The 23,811-nt window shown below is 40.1% G+C and overlaps 1 protein-coding gene across 1 annotated transcript in view; it reads right to left on the reverse strand.

Moving 5' to 3' along the window:
- Window positions 1-23,811, reverse strand: part of unc5cb (unc-5 netrin receptor Cb) — a 208,799-nt gene that overhangs the window by 75,089 nt on the left and 109,899 nt on the right. The gene's annotated exons all lie outside the window — the stretch shown is intronic.

A 23,811-nucleotide genomic window follows, 5' to 3' on the forward strand; every position in this document is an offset into this window, starting at 1 on the left:
TGAAATTATGCATTTATTTGATTCAAAATAGTGAAATATTATTCCAATGTAAATCAACTGTTTTCTATGTTTTCACATGATCCTTCACAAATCATTCTAATATGGAGTAAAAATTGGAGTCAGATAAAAAAAAAAAGAATTAAAATCTTTTAAAATGCAAAAAAATTTAAATACAAAATTTACATTTCTATGTCAGTTCGTTTTTGATAAAGATGTTTTAACTTTTTTAGTACTGTAAAAAATGTACAAATTTTTTGCTTGAAATAAACATTGCTGCAAAATGGAACTGTTTAAAATAAAACTCAAAAATAGTTGGAAATAGAGATTCTTAAATCTCACATGGATCTATGTGGGGTCAATTTGTTCAAAATCTCATTTTCTTTTGCAACAAATAACAAATACACAAATTGTTTTTCTGAAAATTAAAAGGCAAAATGTTTTTATTACATACAGTAATCACTTTGTAAATCCCCCTGTGGTAATTTTTTTAAATATGCTTTAAGACAAACCATGTGTAAATTCATAAGTCGACACCATTGCTGAGTATTTCCTCCTTAAAACTGCAGTGAACCAAAGACAGTCTCAAACACACGCTTTGAAATCGCTGGTGTTTCTGACGTCACAAACTACCTTGTAACCAATCAGATCAACGTGTGATCGTCAACCAGTGGATCTCTGAGCTGAGTGAGTGAGTGGAGGCGGGGTGAATTTGCATAGTCATAGAACCGCGCATACTAAATGAGGCGAGGGTGTCGAGTTACATTCAAGATATTTTAAGGCACGAAGAAAAACATTTCAAGGAAAAAACTTTTACATATGTAATTTTAGTGATCAAAGATGAGTTTTAAGGGATCAAATATCTGACTACAGGGGGACTAAATAATCTAGTGACTTAAATACTTTTCATTGGAATGGGCAGAAAGCAAACGTTGCATCAAATGAATGAATTTGGCATCAGTGCAGGAGCAGCTTCACTTTGACAACTGAGTTAAAATATAACTCAAAGCATTAATGCATTATGAATATGATTGTGTGGGTGACCTTTGAAGCTGTTGTAAAATCGCAAAGACGCTCAGCAACCTAAAAGGGTTGGACACACATTTACATTTAATAATTTAGCAGACGCTTTTATCCAAAGAATATTAGGCTGTTGTCACTTTAAGAGTTGTCAAATAGTTACACACACCTGTTGTAACATGTCAAATAGTATTGAATAGAAAAGGTAAGTGCTAGTATTTAGTACACACGCCGCATCCAAACCAAAATGAGTCCTATTAGTAATCAGTAAAGTTTCAGCTCATTTCTACTGTCCCACACGGGTCTGTTCTCCAACCCTGGCATTAGATGCTGATCCTAGGATGTAATATTTAACAGTTCTGCCCATCTTTCCCTCAAACATCTCCTCTCAGCTTCTGTGAGTCCAGCGGAAGCTGCTGGAATACAGATGTGTGTGTTTTCATTCAGCATTCGCTCCTCGCTATCCTCATGCTTTCCTGGGTACATATTTGACTTCCAGCGTGAATAAAGCATTGGGACGAGGACCGTGTGGCGGCACATGCTGATGGCCAGCGCTTTCACAAGTGCTGTAATGAGTTTTGTGCTTCTACCTGAATATTAATGCGATTAGACGGCTTAACACTGACTTTACACAACTCTCAGTGTTGTACATCAGGCTTTCTTACACCAGTTTCATTGAGAGCATGTGGATCAGAGGATTTTCCACACCATATTTCCTGCTTATCTGCCGTCACTGTCATTTACACATTTATCATCGGGTCATGATGAGAAAAACGGTGTCATGAAGACAAATGGGTTCAGACTCATTTCTCTGTGAGTGAAAGACACATCATACACACAGATACACACTCGGCTCAATGATTCCTACTATAGAGGTTATGCACTGACGTCACTGTCCTGCCGGCCTGAGTGGCAGAAGAGCTGCGGAGTGACTGGAGTTAACCCCCTGAGGTCTACGGTATCGCCGGCGATACCAGCTCGCTTTTTTTTTATTAGTGTAAAAGAAACTCATAAATACTCTGTTGACTTTGATTTTCCATAGGAGTTTCATACATCAATCGATTCTGTTAAATGTGTATTATTTTTGTGTATACTCACAATAAAAACAAAGTGTTGTGCTTTTTGCCAAATAAAGAAAAATAAACACGAAGCGAGTTCTGCCTTCTCTCTGCCAGTGAAGTCCATTCTGAAACGCGTCCGAAAATTAACAATAACTCAGCGAATACTCAGTCAAACAGACATACAGACAGACAGGCATGAAGCTTGAATTCTCTTCTTTTAAATGAAGTCATTTATATAAAAAAACAATTATTCTCATCTTGTGAAATCTGTATTAAAAGAGAGCGATTCCAGTCGAGCTCATCTCATCTCATTACGTTATAATCGGCCCCGCCCACGGAGAGCGCGCGCTATTCAAACGCAAATGGCTGAGGCAATCCTGTGAACGCCCACATCAGCTCGAGAAAACACACACGTTTATTTAGATCATTGTTTACACCGTCTTGCAGCGCTGTGAGGAATAATACTAATCGAAAATGTCCCTCAGAAGTGCGGGTATATCGAGGAGAGAGCTGAGGAATACAAGTAAGTTTTTTCCTTCTCACGTGAATTTCTTCACGTGGGTTTCTGTTTATGAATGAATAAACGGCACAGATGCGCGCTGTTTACCACAGCTGGCAAAGACAGTTTAAATTTAAATCGCGTGTGTGAATGAATGATGATGTTTTAGCAAACTGTATTGCTATACTGAGATAAGTAAACATCGACTGAATGTTGAAATAAAATGTAGGCTATTTGTATAAGCAACGTATTAAACTGCAAATTAACAATATGCCCTAATATTTCATGAAAACAACGTTACAGTCAGACGAAATATGAAAGACAACATTTTGTTTAGTAGATTTGGGTACAGTTTTTACTGTAGAATATACTGCCACATCAAATAAGCTTTTGTTTAGCCATTTCTATATATAAAATACGATTTTTGTCAAAAATAAAGTCATCAACTAAGATGTTAGCTGTGCCAATGTTGGTTATATTCAAACTAATGAATACATAGATAAAATGTAGGGCCTATAATCATTTTTTTTTACAAAGAAAGAGTACACTTGAAATATTGTTGAAATTGTAATTATTGTTGTAATTGTAACCATTTTAATAAAATAGCAAAACATATTTACAAGATAGATGTAAGCAAAATCTTAAATGGTCAATATAAGTCTTCTTCTAAATATATCTTTTGTCCTTTCATTGTGGCTCAGTCAGTGTCACACCTGAGTGAATGGCTCATCATTATGCAGAGTGGGTGTATTCTAAGGTGTAAACCACTCCTCGTTCACGCCCCCTCGCATATTGGCTTTCCAAGCAAAACCTGTTTTACATCAATTTAAATCAATGTATGGTTTTATGTGAACGATAAAGCAAGACTATTTTCACATAATTTTGAAGAAAAAACTATAGGTGACGACATCCATAAGTCAAAAGTCTTATTGCCACATATTTAGTATGTGTTTTGTGGTCTTATTTCAAAAATTTTAATTTTTAGTTTTTTCGATAACCACGCATAAACATTATTCTCTCAAAAATGAAAACATGTACATACATGTGGCTCACATATTATTGTAGTCCTGTTTGTGCTATATAGAGTGAATTTACACCTTTGCCATTAATATGTTTATAAGCAACTGAAAAAAGCACAAATGTCAGGGCATGTCAGAACACCCCCAGGGCCCAAAAAAACGCTCAGACTCCAGAGGGTTAATAGAGGAAACTGTGAAAACGCCAGTAAAACAAACGATTATCAGTTTAAACTAAAGGTTGGACTGGATATAGTGTTCCTTACAACTCACCACAGATCCAGTGATCATGGATATTGACATGAAGCAGGAATCGTGTTTCCTGACATTTATATGAGCCTGATTTCAACGCCGGGGAAATGCATAAAGCACATTTGCCTGTGAACACGTTATATAAATATAATATAGGTCTAAATCCATGTGATCACTCATATCAGTGTTATATATATCATCATATCATCCAGCTCTAAAACTGGTGTAGCTTTTTGTCAGTGTTTATTTAAAAACGTCCAATTATGCAGAATATACGATGGTAAATATTTAATTGATGAGTTTCAATACGATATATGGTGTGATTTTACCCCATAATTCAGAATATTGAGACAAAATGTAAACTGTAAATCTGGCTTTCTCTGCCTGGATCCAGTTGTTTCTGTGAATCGCAGTGATTAATTTGCTTCTCTGTTCTGTATCTTTCATCAGTCTGTAAAAATATACCTCAGATTTCTGGTCAAATCTATTTATACAGTCAATCTCAAAGCTCTTTCCCGTTTTAGATGCATTTCGTGTGTTTTTTTCGTGGCATTCACACTGAAAACAAATGCTGTCACTCAGTGTTTCTGCCACTCAGTGTGTGTAACTGCAGTCACATGACGTCACACACATACCCTCTATTAGCTAGTAGTGCTACACATGGGCTGTCTCAAAGCCTAGTCAGCTCCCTACCTAGAAAGCATGAGTTTGGACAGGCATATTACGAAAGTTCAAACACATCGAAACTAATCTCTCACGTGCATAATCTAAACAAATGATTGTAATCAATATAAAACGTGCCTATAACAACAAATATTTTAAAAAGACACTCCAAAAAAGTGTCTATATCAAGCGGCAACCTTCCAGTCTCTCTTGAATCCAACACGGAAGAGACTTAAACTGCAGTTCATCCACTGGCCACTAGAGACAGGCTGTCAATCCCATAAACCCCCATGTTAAAATGCCCAACTTTACAGCAGAAAAAAACATGTTTACAGTCTGGTGCAAAAAGTGGTTTTGGTCTATAATGCTAATTTTGTCCTTCATGAAAACTATGAGGGGGTGAATTTTTTTTATAACTCATCAGTTTAAATGATATTAAGCCTTAGAGTTCTGCATAATTAAGTGCGTGGCCACTTGAGTGACAGGTGGATTGCCGCTGATGTCACTACTAGCCGTTTGTCTGCTGTGTGTTAGCGTAACGTCACCTCAGCTAATCCAAGATGGCGACGGCCGGCTCCGCCCACTTTGGGCTTCAGAAACGCCCCCCTCATCATTTCTGTCTAGGTCATGTCACTGTTAGTAAAGTTCTTGTGTTTCTTTGACTCTTAAGTCTAGATGACTTTGTCACATCTATATGTCAGCGAATGAGAAGTGGGTGGAGCTGCAGGAATGATTGACAGCTCCTGTCAGTCAGTCAGAAGGCCGGTTGTACTCGCGCACGCTTCTCCCTCGCTGACAGTGATGGATGAGCCGATCCCACACACTCCTCTGGGCCTCCTCCATCACACACTCCCTCCATCTCAGTCTATCTCCTCTACGCCTGTCCACGAGGGCCACAGAGGAGGAGAGATTTCACTGCTACTCTAATAAAAATCCAATATTTCTCTGCGTTCCCACACGCACTGGAAGAGGTGAGATCAGGAGTGTGTCTCCATTACACATATATTATATTCCGCTGGAGGAGTCGAGTGTAGAGTGTGTGTGGCGTCTGCTCTCTCCAACGAGATCAACAACACCGAACCTGAAGAGAAAATGACAATCAAGTAAAACCCCATTTAAGGGAAGTCAGTCAGTAGCCGTCCTGGTCACGCTCTCTGTGTAGGAAACAGATTTACTAGTACAGCTCAAACTGCTAGTGTGGGGAAATACAGAAAGAGTTTGAAATTACAAAAATATATTTTCATTTTTATTAAATTTTTTCATTAAAATCTGATTTTTCAAAAATTCTCTTTAGCTCAAATTTTCAGGTTGGTACAACACACAGAGATACTCTCTCTCACACACACACACACACACACACACACACTCACTCACTCTCACACAGATACACACCCTCTCTCTCTCACACACACACAGATACTCACACTCACACTCCCTCTCTCTCTCTCTCTCTCTCTCTCTCTCTCTCTCTCTCTCTCTCTCTCTCTCTCTCTCATACACACACTCACTCACACACACACACACACACACACACTCTCACACAGATACACTCACACACACACACACAGATACTCTCTCTCTCTCACACACACACTCACACAGATACTCTCTTCTCTCACACACACACACACTCTCTCTCTCTCTCTCTCTCACTCTCTCTCTCTCTCTCTCTCTCTCTCTCTCACACACACACACACACACACACACACACACACACACACACACACACACACACACACAGAGATACTCTCAAACACACACACTCTTTCCTTCTCTCTCTCACACACACACACACACACACACACACACACACACACAGTCAGTCCAGTACGAGTATCAGTGAGGATCCTGCAGTAAGACTCTGTAACTCCAGGAACTCTGGGATACAGGATCTAATCCAGACATTCACCAGCAGCGGTCGACCTGAGCGGCGTTACACACACACACACACACACACACACACACACACACACACACACACACACACACACACACACACTCCTCATATCTGGGTGAATCTCACAGCACACGTCAAGAACCACTTCAGCTCGCATCTCTCTCTCTGCGCTTCGGGTAAAATAATTGACATTTGCCATCATGAAAATCAAGCCTGTTTTACATCCATCAAGACATTATATTCATGACAACTGAGCAAATTCATAAACATCATGGTAATATTTGCTGCAATGTGATTTATGTTAATTAGAATAGAATTAATAGCAATTAATTACTGTAACAACAAAAAAACAGTAAAGAAATAATGAGAAAACCATATGAATGTACAGTATTGAAAATCTGGAGACTGAGGAACTCGTGAACATAATAATATCATAATGTAAAAAAGCTTAATAGCTAAAAATAGGATTCATCTTCTTCACAGTAAATATCCTAGTTTGGGTTATTTGGCCTGTTTTTGGGATCATATTTCTCTAAACTCACATGAAAAAGAGAAATTTGGACCTGCGGCGCCGAATCAAAGACCCAAACGAGCCGTAACAGGAGACGTGTTTGCTGGAATCAATGCAGTGAGGATAAAAGAAACGTTTCATACATATTTGATGGATGGATTATATGAAACTGAGCCAGTGGTTGTTAACAGAGTGTTAAAGTTGTGTTGGACAGAAACTGGCGTACGGTGTGTTCTTTAAGATAAACAGTGAGTTGCTGTATCAAGCAGAGGCTCTGAAACGGGTGTTTGTGCTCTCGGTGCAGGGAATCATGGGAAGTTTGGGAGTGTACAGGCTGCCGGAAGCTCTTCTGTGCTTTTAAATATGAATTATTGTTGCACACAGGGCTGATATATACAGCCAAACCAAAACTTATTCAGACACCTTCAACATTTCTCACATTATCACAGTTTATTCGCTATAGTTTAGAAAATGGTAATAAAATATGAGCAGAACTCAGTTGATATTTGACTGGTTTTGTCCGTCCTTCTGTTAGACTGTCTCACACATGAATTATGTTGAATATCTGTCAGCTGTTAAATTTAACTACACAATTAGATAATACCAGTTTAGCTCAACCAATCACCAAGCAAAGCTTCATTTTGTTCAGTCTGTGTGTAAAAAGAGCATTAGCAATTAAAGACAAAACACTTCAGCAAAACATGATCAGGTCAAAGTGTCCCAATCATTTTTGGTCCCACATTTGTATTAATGTCACTGGTAGTCACTGTATGAAGAATATTTGGGTATAATATGTCACAGTTTACTTTATTTTGCTCTCCTCACTTACATAAATGAACTATAGTGTCCTGAACACACTAGTGAAACAATAGAAAAAATTATATCTGGTGTCTGAATAATGTGTGGTTTGACTGGACATTATTCTTAAAGAAAGATGTTGAAAAGTTTTCCGAAATGAAATTCAGGCCCTGAATGGCCTCATGCATGTGATGTGAGGTCAGGAGGCGTTGAGATCGTCTCGAGAGCGCATCATCATCAGGTCGGTCCTCCTGAAGGCCGATGTTCGTCATTGAAGAGAAGCGTTCAGTGAGACGGCGCTGAGTGAGACGAGAGATGAAGGACGCGGGTTTGTCGAAACCAGAGACAGAAGCTGCCCTGTGGGTCTCACAGCACACCAAGGTCACAACAGAGAGAGACTGCCAACAGCACACACACACACACACACACGCACGCACGCACGCACGCACGCTCTCTCTCTCTCTCTCACATACACACACATTTTATATACTTTATTTGATTCCACATTATTTGAGTCAAATTTCATTAGGAATCAAATATTTGAAATAATCCAACAGATTAAAACAAATTGTTATGGATTATACAGTTCTAAGAGTTCATGAACCATCGCCTTCTAAACATAAACATAAACATGCTTCCTGTGGTTGCTGAGATTGAACAGTTCATCGCTGCTGTTTGGCCCTGTTTTAGAAATCACCCCCCAATGCAAAGTCCACGGACACACACACACACACACACACACACACACACACACGGATCGCCAGCCTGTGTACATGACCTACACTACACTAAACACACACACACACACACACACGGATCGCCAGCCTGTGTACATTACCTACACTACACTACACACACACACACACACACACACACACACACACACACACACTCGGATCAACAGCCTGTGTACATTACCTACACTACACTACACACACACACACACACACACACACACACACACACTACACACACACACACACACACACACTCGGATCAACAGCCTGTGTACATGACCTACACTACACTACACACACACACACACACACACACACACACACACACACACTACACACACACTACACACACACACACACACACACACACACACACACACACACACTCGGATCAACAGCCTGTGTACATGACCTACACTACACTACACACACACTCGGATCGCCAGCCTGTGTACATACATGACCTACACTACCAAACACTACACACACACACACACACACAGAGAGAGAGAGAGAGGCTGTCTATTCATATCAGCAAATATTAGAAGAAACACAACATTATTCTGATCACTTATTACATTCAACGACTGAAATGACAGAGAAGAGCCGCCGCATGAACGTCACGTCAAATCACATCAAACGATCTGAAAAAGAATAAACCGTTTGCGCTCAAGACAAAACACCCCATCATCTGTGATGTTAAACAACAGTGTCAGCTGACACACACACACGCACGTACACACACACACACACACACACACACACACACACACACACAGTATTTATATATACAGTAGCTTTCATACATGTTCTAGCTCAAAGTGCTTTTTAAATAGTGTAGTAAATTTGACATATCAAATATTTATGAGACATATTTACAGTGGTCTGGCTGCTGATATAAAACTAAGCAGCATTGTGAATTATTACAGTGTTTTAATTTAATCTCAGTGAACCAGCAGAAACGCTGTTATGCTGCGTTCACTCTAAAAAATAAAACATTGGGTCAACAAAAAAAAATATGTTAACGTTTTCCACTAGAATTTTTATGTTAAGACTACTGGCAGAATTACATTAATTCAAAGCGATGTTTTGAGTATGGTGAATTACTTTTTTTGGGCCACAATAAAACGCATTTCTAAGTAACATGAACTTAATAATTTTCAACATGAATGCAAGTAATTAAGTTGATCCAACATAATGTTTTAAGTTAGGTGAAGGAGTTTTTTGGCCACAATAAAACACATTTCTAAGTAACATGAACTTAATAATTAAGTTGATCTCTGCAAGAGTTAAGTTGAGCCCTTTTGATTTGATTTGAAGTTGATTACTCTTTTAAACATACATGTAACATTCATCTTTTAATATATTTCCCTTTCAAAACATTTAAATGAACTGTATTACCATGTCCTTTCTAATACAACGTAAAGCATACATTTTCTTAGAAATCAACCTGTGTACTTATCACTTCAAATCAAACATTCAATTGAAATGTATGGTCTCTACACTGTCATTGGACAGGCGCGCACACTGTTAACGATATCATTGGCTGTAGAGTGTGACAATCTGTCAATAAAAATCAGCCAACACTTTTTTGTTCTCCTCCGATCTACATTGATCTCATAAATTGCCTCTGTGAAGTTTGAACACAGAAAACATTTCATCACTGGATAGGTTTCGTTCGTCAGCTGAATGTGCCGAACGCTTTTCAGAGAAGATAAGGCAACGTTATTTTAGTACAATTCACACCCAGCGGTAACTCGGAGAAAAAAAATCTCTGAATGCTTAACGTGAAACTTCGGACTTCCGACCTATTACCATGGTGTCAATTCTCTATTGATTTTGATGGTAATGTCAATTTTGATTAACGTTAATATGCGCGAGGGAGGGAGAGCAAGACAGTTTGAAGACTGTGAGAATGCGCGCGCGCGGCCGGAGGAGGGTGTATCTCTCTCTCTGCTCGTTCTCTCAGTAACATGCGGGCGCCTGTCACAATTGTAAACAATAAAAACGAAATTTGGAAAACTAAAACGGAATTCATAGGGCCCTACATAACTCCGACTTGTTTTGAGCAAAGTATCTGAACAAATAGTATAATGTTAGCTATACTCAATCAGTGACAGGCTAGGCAAGGCAAGGCAAGGCAAGGCAAGTTTATTTATATAGCACATTTCATACACAATGGCAATTCAAAGTGCTTTACATAGAAGAAATTAAAATAATGAAAAGAAATAAGAATAATTAAAACAGTTTAGAAAAATAAAATAAAATACAGTACTTTTAAAAAATAAAAAAGAATATTTATTATAGATCTTTCTTTCAAAGGATTCCCTTAAGACTTAAATCTTTCAACTTTCTTTTAACCTTCAATCTTCTTACGACTTCCATCTATCAACTTTCCTTTAACTTTCTTTTCTCCCTCATTTACTCACACGTTCTTTCCACTTTCTTTAGCACTTTAGCACTGCGTTCACATTCTTTCTCAGACGAAAACTTTAATATCGTCATTTAAATACTGTTCTACTTTCAAACCCACATTAATCACTTTCACATTATCACCTTCTGAGTGGGCATTTACAGTTTCGGGCTAAATGCCCTGCTGACATAGGAGAAATTAAAATAATTAAAAGAAATAAGAATAATTAAAACAGTTTAGAAAAATAGAGTGTAAAATACAGTACAGTACAAACAGTCGGACGAACAGCGGCACAGTGCTCATTCAGTAAATGCACAGCTAAACAGAAGTGTTTTGAGTCTGGATTTGAATGTGACCACTGTAGGAGCACATCTGATCTCTTCTGGAAGCTGGTTCCAGCTGTGGCTGGCATAATAGCTAAAAGCAGACTCACCATGCTTAGAGTGAACCCTTGGTATTTCTAGCTGATATGATCCTAATGATCTGAGTGATCTGTTGGGTTTATATTCAGTGAGCATATCTGCAATGTATTGAGGTCCTAGGCCATTGAATGATTTATATACCAGTAATAATACTTTAAAATCAATCCTAAATCTAACTGGGAGCCAGTGTAAAGACCTGAGGACTGGTGTGATATGTTCATATTTTCTGGTTCTGCTCAGAATCCTAGCGGCAGCGTTCTGTATGAGCTGCAACTGTCTTATGGTCTTTTTGGGAAGGCCAGTGAGGAGTCCATTACAATAATCCACCCTGCTGGTGATGAAAGCATGCACAAGTTTCTCTAAGTCTTGTCTGGAAACAAAGCATCTAATTCTTGCAATATTTTTCAGATGATAGTATGCTGATTTAGTTATTGCTTTGACATGACTACTGAAACTAAGGTCTGACTCTAGTGTCACACCAAGATTCCTGACTTGATGTTTAGTTGTTTGACCCCTAGAGTGAAGGTATGCGTTCACCTTGAGAACTTCATCTTTGTTTCCAAACGCAATAACTTCAGTTTTGTCTTTGTTTAATTGAAGAAAGTTTTGACACATCCAACTGTTGACTTCGTCAATGCATCGGCACAAGGAGTCAATGGGGCTGTAATCGTTAGGCGATAGGGCTAAGTACAGCTGTGTGTCGTCTGCATAGCTGTGGTAAGCAATTTGGTTATTTCTCATTATTTGGCTCATTGGGAGCATATACAGGTTGAACAGGAGTGGCGCAAGAATTGAGCCTTGAGGGACTCCGCATGTCATGGATGTCCACTCAGACTTATGGTCTCCTATACTCACATAATAACCTCTCCCATCTAAGTATGACCTGAACCATTTTAGGACTATCCCAGAAAGCCCCACCCAGTTTTCCAGCCTGTCAAGAAGTATGTTGTGATCGACAGTGTCAAATGCAGCACTGAGGTCGAGTAGTACCAGCACTGATAATTTGCCTGAATCAGTATTTAAGCGAATATCGTTTATTATCTTTATGAGCGCTGTCTCTGTGCTGTGATGCGGTCGGAAACCAGATTGAAAATTATCAAAGTATCCATTCGAGCTTAAGAATTTGTTCAGCTGATTGAAGACAACTTTTTCAATGATCTTGCCTATGAAAGGAAGATTTGAGATCGGTCTATAGTTGCTTAATATGGTCTTATCCAGATTGCTCTTTTTCAGGAGGGGCTTGACAACTGCAGTTTTCAGGGAGTTTGGAAAACTCCCAGAGAGAAGTGAGGCATTTACCACTTCTAGAAGATCTGCTTCTAAACTGTTTAGCACAATTTTGAAGAAAGATGTGGGAAGTGTGTCAAGGGCGCATGTTGATGTTTTAAGGTGTTGTACGGTTTCTTCCAAAATTTTGCCATCAATTTCTTTGAAGTCAGACATAGTAACTACTTTCTCAGGTGGTCTGATCTGTCTGACCTCAGTGCAACTCAAGGATGTGCTGATCACCTTTCTGATATTATTGATTTTCTCAGAGAAGAAAGAAGCAAACTCACTGCACTTGCTGTTTGAGAGCATTTCACTAGGAATCTGGCTTGGGGGGTTTGTCAGTCTCTCTACAGTAGCAAAAAGAGTGCGTGTGTTGTTTAAATTGCTGTTTATAATATTTGAGAAGAAAGTCTGTCTAGCTTTGCCTAGTTCCATATTGAAAGCATGCAGGCTGTCTTTGTAGATGTTATAATGGACTACAAGTTTTGTCTTCCGCCACATGCGCTCTGCTTTTCTGCATTGTCTTTTCATATGTTGCACTGCTGTTGAGTTTCTCCAAGGTGCTTTTTGTCTGCCACTCTTCTTCCTGACTTTAACAGGAGCAATATCATCAATTATATTTTTAACTTTTGAGTTAAAAGAATCAAGGAGAAAATCAACAGAGTCAGCAGATATGCTTGGTGTTAAGGATATAGCCTTCATAAATAGTACACTAGTGTTCTCATTTAAGCATCTCTTCTTGACAGACACAGATTTAGCTTCAGTGGCAGGAGAGATCAATATATCAAAGAAAATACAGAAATGATCAGACAGTGCTACATCCTTAATAACAATCGATGAAATGTTTAGACCCTTACTGATAAGTAAATCTAGAGTGTGTCCATGATTGTGTGTGGGTCCATGTACATGCTGAGTCAGATCAAAAGTTTTTAAAACAGTTTTGATTTCTTTTGCCATATTGTTTTCTGCATTATCTATGTGAATGTTAAAATCTCCAGCAATGGCAAAACAGTCAAACTCTGAGGTAATTGTTGATAACAGTTCTGTAAAGTCCTCAGCAAAGGCTGGAGAATATTTTGGAGGCCTGTAAATAATGATAAGTAAAATGCGAGGAGCACCTTTTAACACAGTACCCAGATATTCGAAAGACGGGTAATTCCCAAATGATATTTGCTTACATTGATAGATATCTTTAAAAAGAGCAGCTAGACCCCCACCTCTCTTAACAGCTCTGCAGACACTCATGAAAGTAAAGTTAGGAGGGGATGTTTCATTGAGGATTGTTGCACTGCAGCTGTATTCTAGCCAGGTTTCATTTAGAAACATAAAGTCCAGGTTGTTTGTGGTTATTAAGTCGTTGACTAGAAGTGATTTATTTTTAAGTGAGCGAATGTTTAAAAGTGCTAACTTAACAGTCTTACTTTTTGTCCCCACAGCAATCTTAGTTTGACATGTAATAGGCACCAGATTAGTTGGGTTTGCTGTACGGCTATTGAAGGCCTTAGACTTTCTATCTTGTAATAGAACAGCAATAGAGAAAGATACAGGCACACTGGGTTCCCGCTTGTTCTGTAAACATTTGAGAAAGTTACTGTTATCATAACAGGAACCCAAAACACATCACTGAGAGCTGGTATCAGTTGTTTTTGGTTCACCTCGAGCAGATGGAGGAGGGTGTGGGCCCTGGCGTTTTGGCCGAAGAGGCCGAAGAGCTCTCACAGGAGGAGGGGGCGGGCGAGCTCGGCGCGCAGGCTTCGGTGTTTGAGGTGCCTGACGATTTTTGGTTGGTATCTGGGGGCTTGCAGCAAAAGAGTGGGATAGTCTGTTTCCAGCATGCACTAATTCTTCCATTTTCTGTGAGAAGCACAGGAGTGGAGTCGCTGGCGAGAGTGAGAAAGTATCTGGTGAAAGGGGCTGTTGCTCAGGTGTTATAGGAGGCTGTGATATGCTGTCCTGGCTTCCCTGGCTGTTTTCCAGGAAGTCGTCCTTGGGTGCTGAATCTTGGAGCAGTTCTAATGTGTCTGTCTGTGGTGAGCTCTGTGGGCATGGCTCAGCTGAGATTGTGTCCGTGAGCAGAGGTTGTTGTGGCTCAGTGGTGTTATCATTGTCCTTGTGTGATATGTCAACCGCATGTCCATCTTGTTGCTGAAGTGAAGTCCCGTGTTCATTCATACTGTTTCCAGGTGTGTGTGTGTCGTTCAGATTGACACACACTGCAGAAGGATGATTGAGGGAGAAGTCGATATTGTCCTTTAACACTCTTGAACCAAGTTTGTTTGGGTGATGGCCATCCCGATGAAATAGTTGTCTCTGACTCCAGAAAAGATTGAAGTTGTCAATGAAGTTTACTCCTTTTATATTGCAGGTTTTTTGCAGCCATGTATTAATCCCAAGCAGCCGAGAAAACCTGTTTGTTCCTCTTGCTGGGAGTGGTCCACTGATGAATGTTTGAACTTTCAGTCTTTTAAGTGTTTCAAAAAGTTCATTGAAATCCTTCTTAAGGAGTTCTGACTGCTCTTTATGAATATCATTCTTCCCCACATGAATTATGAGTCGATTTGCAGTCTTATGTTTCATCAGAATGTTCTGAAGTTCCCTGTTTATATCAGAAGTTGTTGCTTTTGGAAGGCAGCATGTAGTTGTATCCCTGCTGCTAATGTTTCTGATTATGGAGTCCCCCACTATCAGAGTCCTGGGCTCGGCTGTGCTCTGAGCTGAGTGCCGCTGTCTGCTCGACCTTGAGCGCCAGTTAGCATCAGTGTTAGCTACTGGCTGATACAGTCTGTGTTCGATCACATTCATCACGTTTGGGGATTCCTCATTTACATTCATTAGTACTTCAAATCTGTTCTCAAGATGTATAGGTGTTGGTGGGAGACCAGTGTTTGCCATCCTTGTCAGAGCTGTATCTGGGGTAGAGGATGCTACTGCGGCAATATGTGGGGCTCGTGACAATCTGATGTCTCGAGTGCCTTTGGGTCTCGCTCCCTGTTTGTGCCATCGATTTGTAAGTCGATCGGCTTGTTTCTCTACCTGTCGAGGAGCACTAGTTTCATGGGACTCACCGGCTATATGCTGAGGGTGTCCATGACGAAGCTCTATTGTGTGTTCCGTCTGGTTTGGTGGTCCCGTAAATAACTTTGTTTCAAGAACTGCAATCCTTTGTAAAAGTCTGTGGCAGTTAGTGCAGCAAGTAGATTCCAGAAGAGGCATTTTCTCTCTTATCCTTGTAGGCAGTTGTGTTTTCCTTTCCCCGGAATGTAAGCTGGTCGGGTAGAAGAATTCTGCGTTTTTGTGGTAATCCAAACTTTGTCGTTTGAGCACTGTGCTGATTTGCTGAAGTTAAAATTAGGTGATAAAAGGAGCTAAAATATAAAAATATAGAAGATAAAATATAAAAGCGATAGAGCAAAGCGCGGAGCAGTAAGCAAGAGCGTCCGAACGGTAGCTGAGCTGAGCAGGAAGTCAGCTACTAGCTAACTTAACCTCGGCACACAGACTAACGTATACTATCAACACTGCTCAAATTTCAGAGTAAGGACTTCCAGATTTCGGTATTCGGTTACAGTAGGCTATCACCAACAGAATCCTGAGCGAATGCGAATATGTGTAAGCATAAAATTACTTACCATTCACCACATTACGCTTCAGCGAGTTTCAGCTGTGGCCACACTCCTCTGGCCTTAAACATGCGCAAGGAAACTGTGGACCGTTTACACGTCATCAAATTGTTTTTTACATTAACAGAACTTAAAATTAAATTAATTTTTGATTAACTGAAAATGTTCAACTCTGACAAGTCATGATAGTATATTGAATCAATAGGCATAATTTGTGTGTCATCCCAGCTCAATAAAATAACAATTACAAGTAAAAAGTCTAACAGCATCTCAGAACTTGATTTTTTATTTCACAACAATATATATATTTAAGTAATGACTAAAGGTCCTCTGAATTAGTTTTTAGAGTGTTCACACCGGACGCGAATTGACCACTTTGTGTTAATTCGCGTGTCAAGAGTGAAATTGACGCGCGTAAAAACAAAAGTTTGAAGCGAAATTTACGCGCATCAGAGGCGAAATCCGGAGGCGAAAGTTTCGAAACTTTTCGAAAGTTGGCGGCCATCTTTTTTAGGTGTTTATCGAGCATTAGCATTAGCATTAATCGAGAGAGTCACCGCTCGTATATGCTCTGGAGAGCAGAAACAGCTGCGTAGGGGACATCGTCGCTGTACTCGGGTCCACCAGACCCTCTGGAGGGTTTCAGGAGTTTCACAATTTGCTCCAGGAGCTAGGTTTGGTGGACCTAACGGTGAGGACGCTGACGAGGACAGCGTAGGCCGTATAAAGCCTCGGCCTCGAGTGGTCTATGCCTGTCGAGCCCGCGCTCTACAGCCCGGCGCAAGGTTCACCCTCGCCCGCACCCACCTAATCTGTCATTTATTTTTGTTTTGATAATAAATGGAGCCAGCCTCCAAAAGTGAAACCTGTCCTGTGATTTTATTTTAGTTTTTATACACTAAATTGTGTTTGTTGTCTTTACATTAGAATAATAATGTTTCATATAATCTAGAATAGATATGGAATAACGTTAAATAGCATTCAATACAAAATGAGTATCTCTCATATATTGAAATCGAGTTTTTATGTGAAAGATTTGCTTTGCACACCAAGCATTTTAGTCATATTACAAAATAATTTATTGAGGCCAAACATAAAATAACATTATAAAATGTCACTTCACCACGTGACAGCAGCAAGCAGGCTCCTGATTGGTTAACGCGGCGCGAACTGACGCAGAAGTTCCGATTTTTCAACTCGGGCGGCAGACGCGAATTCGCGTCAAACGCGAGAATGCACAAAAAGCACTACATAAAACATTCGCGCGTAACGCGCCAGACGCTCAATTCGCGCCATTCGCGCGAACTTGACACGCGAATGAGGCGTATTCGCGTCTACCGCGCCGCGCTCTACGCCTCATTCGCGCCGCAGGAATTTTTTACGCGCGTAACGCGTCTTTGCACTGACTTAACATTGAAATCACTCGCGCCTGACGCGCTATTCGCGTCCGGTGTGAACGCACCATGAGTTCTGAACGCATTCATTTATGTGGATCGGTTCTTTTGAACAGCCCGTTTTAATGAATCGTACTCAAACATTCGTTAGCGACTCAAAAATCATATGGAACTGAACAGGCTGAAGGAAGCGTATATTTAATAACTTATATTTGAGTCAGAATATATACTATTCTACACTGAACAAATAAATAAGTCTAAGATTAATTACTTGCATCTACAATCTATTTTTTGAAGCAACATTAGTTGTTTGGATGAAATGATGGGAAAAAGTGTTTTATTACATATATATAACGTAGAGTAGATTTATATAGAGTAGATTTTACCATGTTCTACTTGCATTAAACATTTTGATTCGACTTTTTAAAACTACAGTGGTTGTTTGGATAAAATGACAAAAAAAACAACACAGAATATCATCAGAAGGCCAGAAAATAAAGATCTGTTTTAGTTATATCACCCAATGCTGTTTCCACACCAGAGAAAAGTGTCCGAAACAGCTTTATCACACGGACATGAGCGCTGCATGTCCACGTGTGTGTGTGTGTGTGTGTGTGTGTGTGTGTGTGTGTGTGTGTGTGTGTCGTCAGCGAGCGCATCGGGGGCCATTACAGTAATAACTGGAGGTTTAAAGCGTGAGTCAGTCTCCGCTCGGCGCTGGGATTGGCAGTCTAAACAACTCAGTCCAATTACCAGCGTTTTCATTCCATTACAGGCCTTCCCTCGAGGCCCGGTCGACACACACACAATCGTGGCACAATTAATGTGTTGTGTTCTGACACACGTGAGCTTGAGACGACGGACCGTAAACCAGTCCGTCACTCACGCCAGTTCAGAGACTGGATTTCTGCCTTCTTTGGTAGTGAACACTGCAGTCGCTCTCAGTGTTATCTTGATGAATCAAAGAGGCCTTCTTGTTTCAGGCTCTACTAGAACAGGTTTACTTCCTGTCTCTATGAAGCCCCTCCTTCTGAAAAGCACACTGTGCTCTGATTGGTCGGCTGGAGCAGTGTGTTGTGATTGGTCGAGCGCTTTGAGTGTGTTTGGGAAAGTCCCGCCCCTTCATAGCAACATCTATGATTGCAATAATAAGAAGAACTTTTCAAAATTTAGGTAAGGATATATTTTTACCATTGTATAAATCCCTGGTAAGATCACATCTTGAATATGCAAGCTCAGTCTGGTGTCCATATAAATTAAAATATGTAGAAAAAATTGAAAGAGTCCAGAGAAGAGCAACTAAATTAATTCCAGGAATGAAAAATATGTCGTATGAAGATAGATTGAGGAAATTAAGTTTACCAACACTCAAATTTAGGAGATACAGAGGAGATATGATTCAGGTATATAAACTTGTACAGGGATTATACGATGTAACAGTTGAACCTATTCTTCAGTTCTGGAATAATAGGTACGAGACACGAGGGAATTCTTTAAAACTCTACCCTAGAACATGTCTGTCTGAAAAGAGAAAGAATTTTTTTACACTGCGTGCGGTAAACTTATGGAATGAGCTTCCAGAAGAAGTTGTGTGTTCCACTTCTATTAATTCCTTTAAGAATAGGCTGGACGCATTTTGCCAGTCAAAAGATGTTATGTATAACTATAAAGCTTGTTATTAACTAATGTAAATTATGAATGTAATCTAGTTATGATTGTTAGAAAATCTTCAATTATGAAATTTGATGGGTTTTTATAAATGTTAAAATGTGAATTTTATATGTGTATATATATATTTGTTTGTGTTTTTAGAGTCTGGAATAGAGGATTGTATATCCTGTACCAGAAATATTTCAATAAAATTTCAATAAATTTCCCATGACCGCTAGTTTCAACACGCTACTAACTCACTCAACCAGGCCCCGCGGAGGAATATTGTGACGTGTTCGTTCCCGGAAACTCAAGACTACAATGGAGGCGTTTCAGGGAGTTCAGGAACACTGACACTGATATAGAGAAGAACTGGAGCTTTCTCATGCTTTCATGCTCATGTTTTCACAGATTCACATTTTTTTAAGTTTACACAGAGATGATAAAGTTTTAAAAGAAAAATCAAAACTTGCACATTTTAACCTATTTCAAAGTTTGCGTTCTCGAGCCCCAAACACGTGCAAATGAACATCCAGAACACATTTCAGTTGTGTTAGCGGCCCCTAAGTTAATAACTAATGATCGTTGCGACGGAAGTGAATCGATCAAAACTAACTTTATCTGGACAAATACTTTATTCTAGATCTGCTGTAAAGCCTAAACAATCTCTGTTACTAATCTCCTATTATCACGGTAAAGCAGCTTTGAAAACAGTCTGTATTGTTAAAGTGCTGTATAAATGAAGGTGACTTGACTCAAACAGCAACATTACACACTGAAGAAACGAAAGAAAGCACCTCGTTAAACGAAAGCGAGGCACAGAAGTAAAGATGCTCGGGTCTGAAATGAGCTCACTGGCACTGCAGCTTGTGTTTCTCAGTCACTAATCGCATGTTCCTGTTACTGACTCATTACATCCTGGCAAACGTCCCGAGGAAAGTTTTCTCGTCCAATCTGTCTCCGAATAGTTTCTGAGTTTGAATCAGGCTTCTCCTCAATGCTTGTTCTGGTGTGTAGCGCACTGGGTTTGTCACATTAAAGGTGCCATGTGTAAAAATTGAGGTAAAAATATCCCAAAAATGAGCTACACGCATCAAAAGAATGAGAAGAAATAAGGGCGATGATGTCATTAAAAAAATGTCAAGTTATAGTGCTGCAGAGATATCAACCTTAATTAGCATTAGCATTACTAGCCACGGCCCGACAGGTGTCGTAATACCAGTTTTGGCCATGGGAGGCGGTATGCGGGCAACATAACCACCAGCCAACCTGCAATACACGAATAACTCGCACGGCTTGTGGGCGTACTTGAACCTGATGTCAATCGTGTGGAAAGTACAGCCCACTACTTCATTTCAATTCAGGGAAGAGAGCGGAAGGATGGCTGAAGCCCTTGGCAAGAGACCCCTACCACCACCACCACCCGCTGCAGGGAAAAAAACGCGCTCTGAAGCACAAATCAAATCAGATAAGAAAAGGACCGCTCGTCACAGTCCGGGCTCGAAAGCGCGCGGGACGGCAAGCGAACTGCAGCGCATAGCCCTGTTTTACAACGTTCAGCACCCATTCTGACACGCCCGGGATCGCTTCCCATGCTTTCGCACGCATAGCTAGGGGCAGAATGGTCTCCGTGTTCTGACCGCCGCACTGCGCGGGTTCGAGAAACTGAAACGGAGGTATCAATGCGGCGCGCGCGCCCTCGTTGTCTGAATATTGCTGCTCGCTGACGACAGCAGCCGGCTGTTTCACATTCAATGACTCGGTCGCTAAGGACGGAGAACAATTTGTGGCGCGAACAGGTCATTTGTAGCCTACTGTATCTTTCAACAGTGTTCGTGTTTTTTTTACTATAGTAGAGATGATCGGTTCACGTGCGCTGTCTGATGTTGACCAATGATGTTGACAGAATGCTGTCTGTCAAATTAATTTAATTCAAACAATGTGTATATACAACTCAAAATGTAATATGAACAAAACAAATATGAACATATTCACTGGTAAAGGTGAAGGGGAGTAGCTTGAAGATGTCATGTTTCAAAATCACTTGACATCACCCAACGTTCCTCTGGAGGCAAAACGTCCACTATTAGGCTTCGGCTATGGCTCTAGGGTTGTTGTGAAGGTAGGGGCGGAGCATAGAGACTATGCCGTTCCTCGTCTGTTACTCTAGAGTAGACCAATTCACTTTATGGAGGTATACTGCCCCCATCTGGTATGGAATGTGGAGTATGGCTTGATTTTTTTTGCCAAACAATCCACATGGCACCTTTAAAGGAGTAGTTCACTTCAGAATAAAAATTTCCTGATAATTTACTCTCCTCCACGTCATCCAAGATGTTCACGTCTTTCTTTCTTCAGTCGGAAAGAAATGAAGGTTTTTGAGGAAAACATTCCAGGTTTTTCTCCATATAGTGACTTCAATGGGGTCCAACGGGTTGAAGGTCCAGATGTGAGTTTCAGTGCAGCTTCAAAGTCTCGACACGATCCAGCCGAGGAATAAGAGTCTTATCTAGACAAACCAGCTGACATTTTATAACAAAAATACACATTTATATACTTTTTAACCACAAATGGTCATCTTGCACTAGCTGTGATGCGACACACATTACGTAATCACGTTGGAAAGAAAGGTCACGCGTGACGTAGAAGAAAGTAACATCCAATATTTACAAAGCGAGTGCAAAGACTAAGTCAAATGCCCTTTACAAAAAAAGAAGGGAAAACAACGATGTCGGACGATTTTGAAGTTGGAGGAGAAAATTATATGGGAGTTTTTCGCCTTCTTTCCGCCTGGTACTTCTGCCTACGTCACGCATGACCTTTCCAGCGTGATTATGTAATGTGTGGCGCATCACAGAGTTCTGCAAGATGACCATTCATGGTTAAAAAGTATATAAAAGTTTAGTTTGTTATCCGATGGTTTGTCTAGATGAGACTCTTATTCCTCGGCTGGATCATGTCGAGACTTTGAAGCTGCACTGAAACTCACATCTGGACCTTCGACCCGTTGGACCCCATTGAAGACACTATATGGAGAAAAATCCTGGAATGTTTTCCTCAAAATCCTTAATTTCTTTTCCACTGAAGAAAGAAAGACATGAACATCTTGGATGACGTGTGTGTGAGTAAATGATCAGGAAATTTAAATTCTGAAGTGAACTACTCCTTCAATAGCGGTTGAACTGAGCGGCCCGATTTAAAGCACTTTGAAGTTCTTGACAAAATGCGATCCATATTTCGTGCCGTTCCAGGGCCAAAAGTGGTGAATAATGTACGGTAGAGCTGGACATGGTGGAAATGAGCAAACACACACGCTGAATTTATTACCGCCTCTAATGGGCAAAATGCATTACAATGCCATTTGTGATATGTAGCAGTACACAACCTTTCTGCTTATTATAAATTAATGCAAGGCTGGAGACGATAGATGAAACACGGGCGTTTCTGTCTCGATACGTGCAAGAACTCACATCAAACATTAATTGAAACTTCGGCTGCATAACAGAAAAAATAAACAAATTACAAGCATTTCACACTCAGCTGAATCTCACCAAAGGCCTCAAAGCTTCTGAAAGACAGAAGTCTCTTTTGCTCATCCAGAGAGTTAAAAACAGCACATATTTATAATAGAAAACATTACCGTCAACTTTCATCAGTTTAGTGCATTCTTGAATTAAAACTATATTTAATATATTAAGTCAATCATCAGTATTACTACAGTTAGTAAACTTGACTCTTTTCACTTGAGACTCTATGAAACCGCCCAGCAACCACCCAGAACACCCTAGCAACTGCTGGACAACAAAACAGGCGGGAAAAAAGCTTTAAACTTCTTAGCAACGCCATAGCAACCACCCAATGTACCGTAGCAACCACCCAGAACACTGTACTGTAGCAACTGTTAAACAACAAAACAGGCGGAAAAAAGCTTTAAACTTCTTAGCAACGCCATAGCAACCACCCACATACCCTAGTAACCCCATACCAACAACTAAGAACACTAGCAACTGCTGGACAACAAAACAGGCTGGAAAAAAGCATTGAACGTCTTAGCAACGCCATAGCAACCACCCACAATACCCTAGTAACCTCATAGCAACCACCCAGAACACTGTAGAAACTGCTGGACAGCAAAACAGGCAGAAAAAAGCTTAAAACTTCTTAGCAACGCCATAGCAACCACCCACAATACCAGAGAAACTTCATAGTAACAACCCAGAACACTGTGGCAACTGCTGTAAAATAAAACAGTTAAAAAACACCCTAGAAACTGCTTAGCAACGCCCTGGCAACACAATAGTGAGTTTTGCACAGGCAAATATCACTCAGGTTTTCTTGCAATATTTTATATAGCCTAATGAACATTCTAAATATGTTAAGTCAATAAATCACAATTACTAGTGCTCATAGGGATCTAAACAAACCCCTAACATGCATTAAAACTCATTGTGTAACTCACAAACACCTAGTAAGCGCCTGAGCAACACCCTGGCAACCACCCAAATCACCATAGCAACACAGTACTTTTTCAAAAGAATGAAACACAAAAATTTCCTTTAAAAAATGTACAAAGTGGAGTTTACTTTGAGACC

The sequence above is a fragment of the Leuciscus leuciscus genome, assembly GCF_965113295.1.
Source record: "Leuciscus leuciscus genome assembly, chromosome: 24".
In the NCBI taxonomy this organism is placed as follows: Eukaryota; Metazoa; Chordata; class Actinopteri; order Cypriniformes; family Leuciscidae; genus Leuciscus; species Leuciscus leuciscus.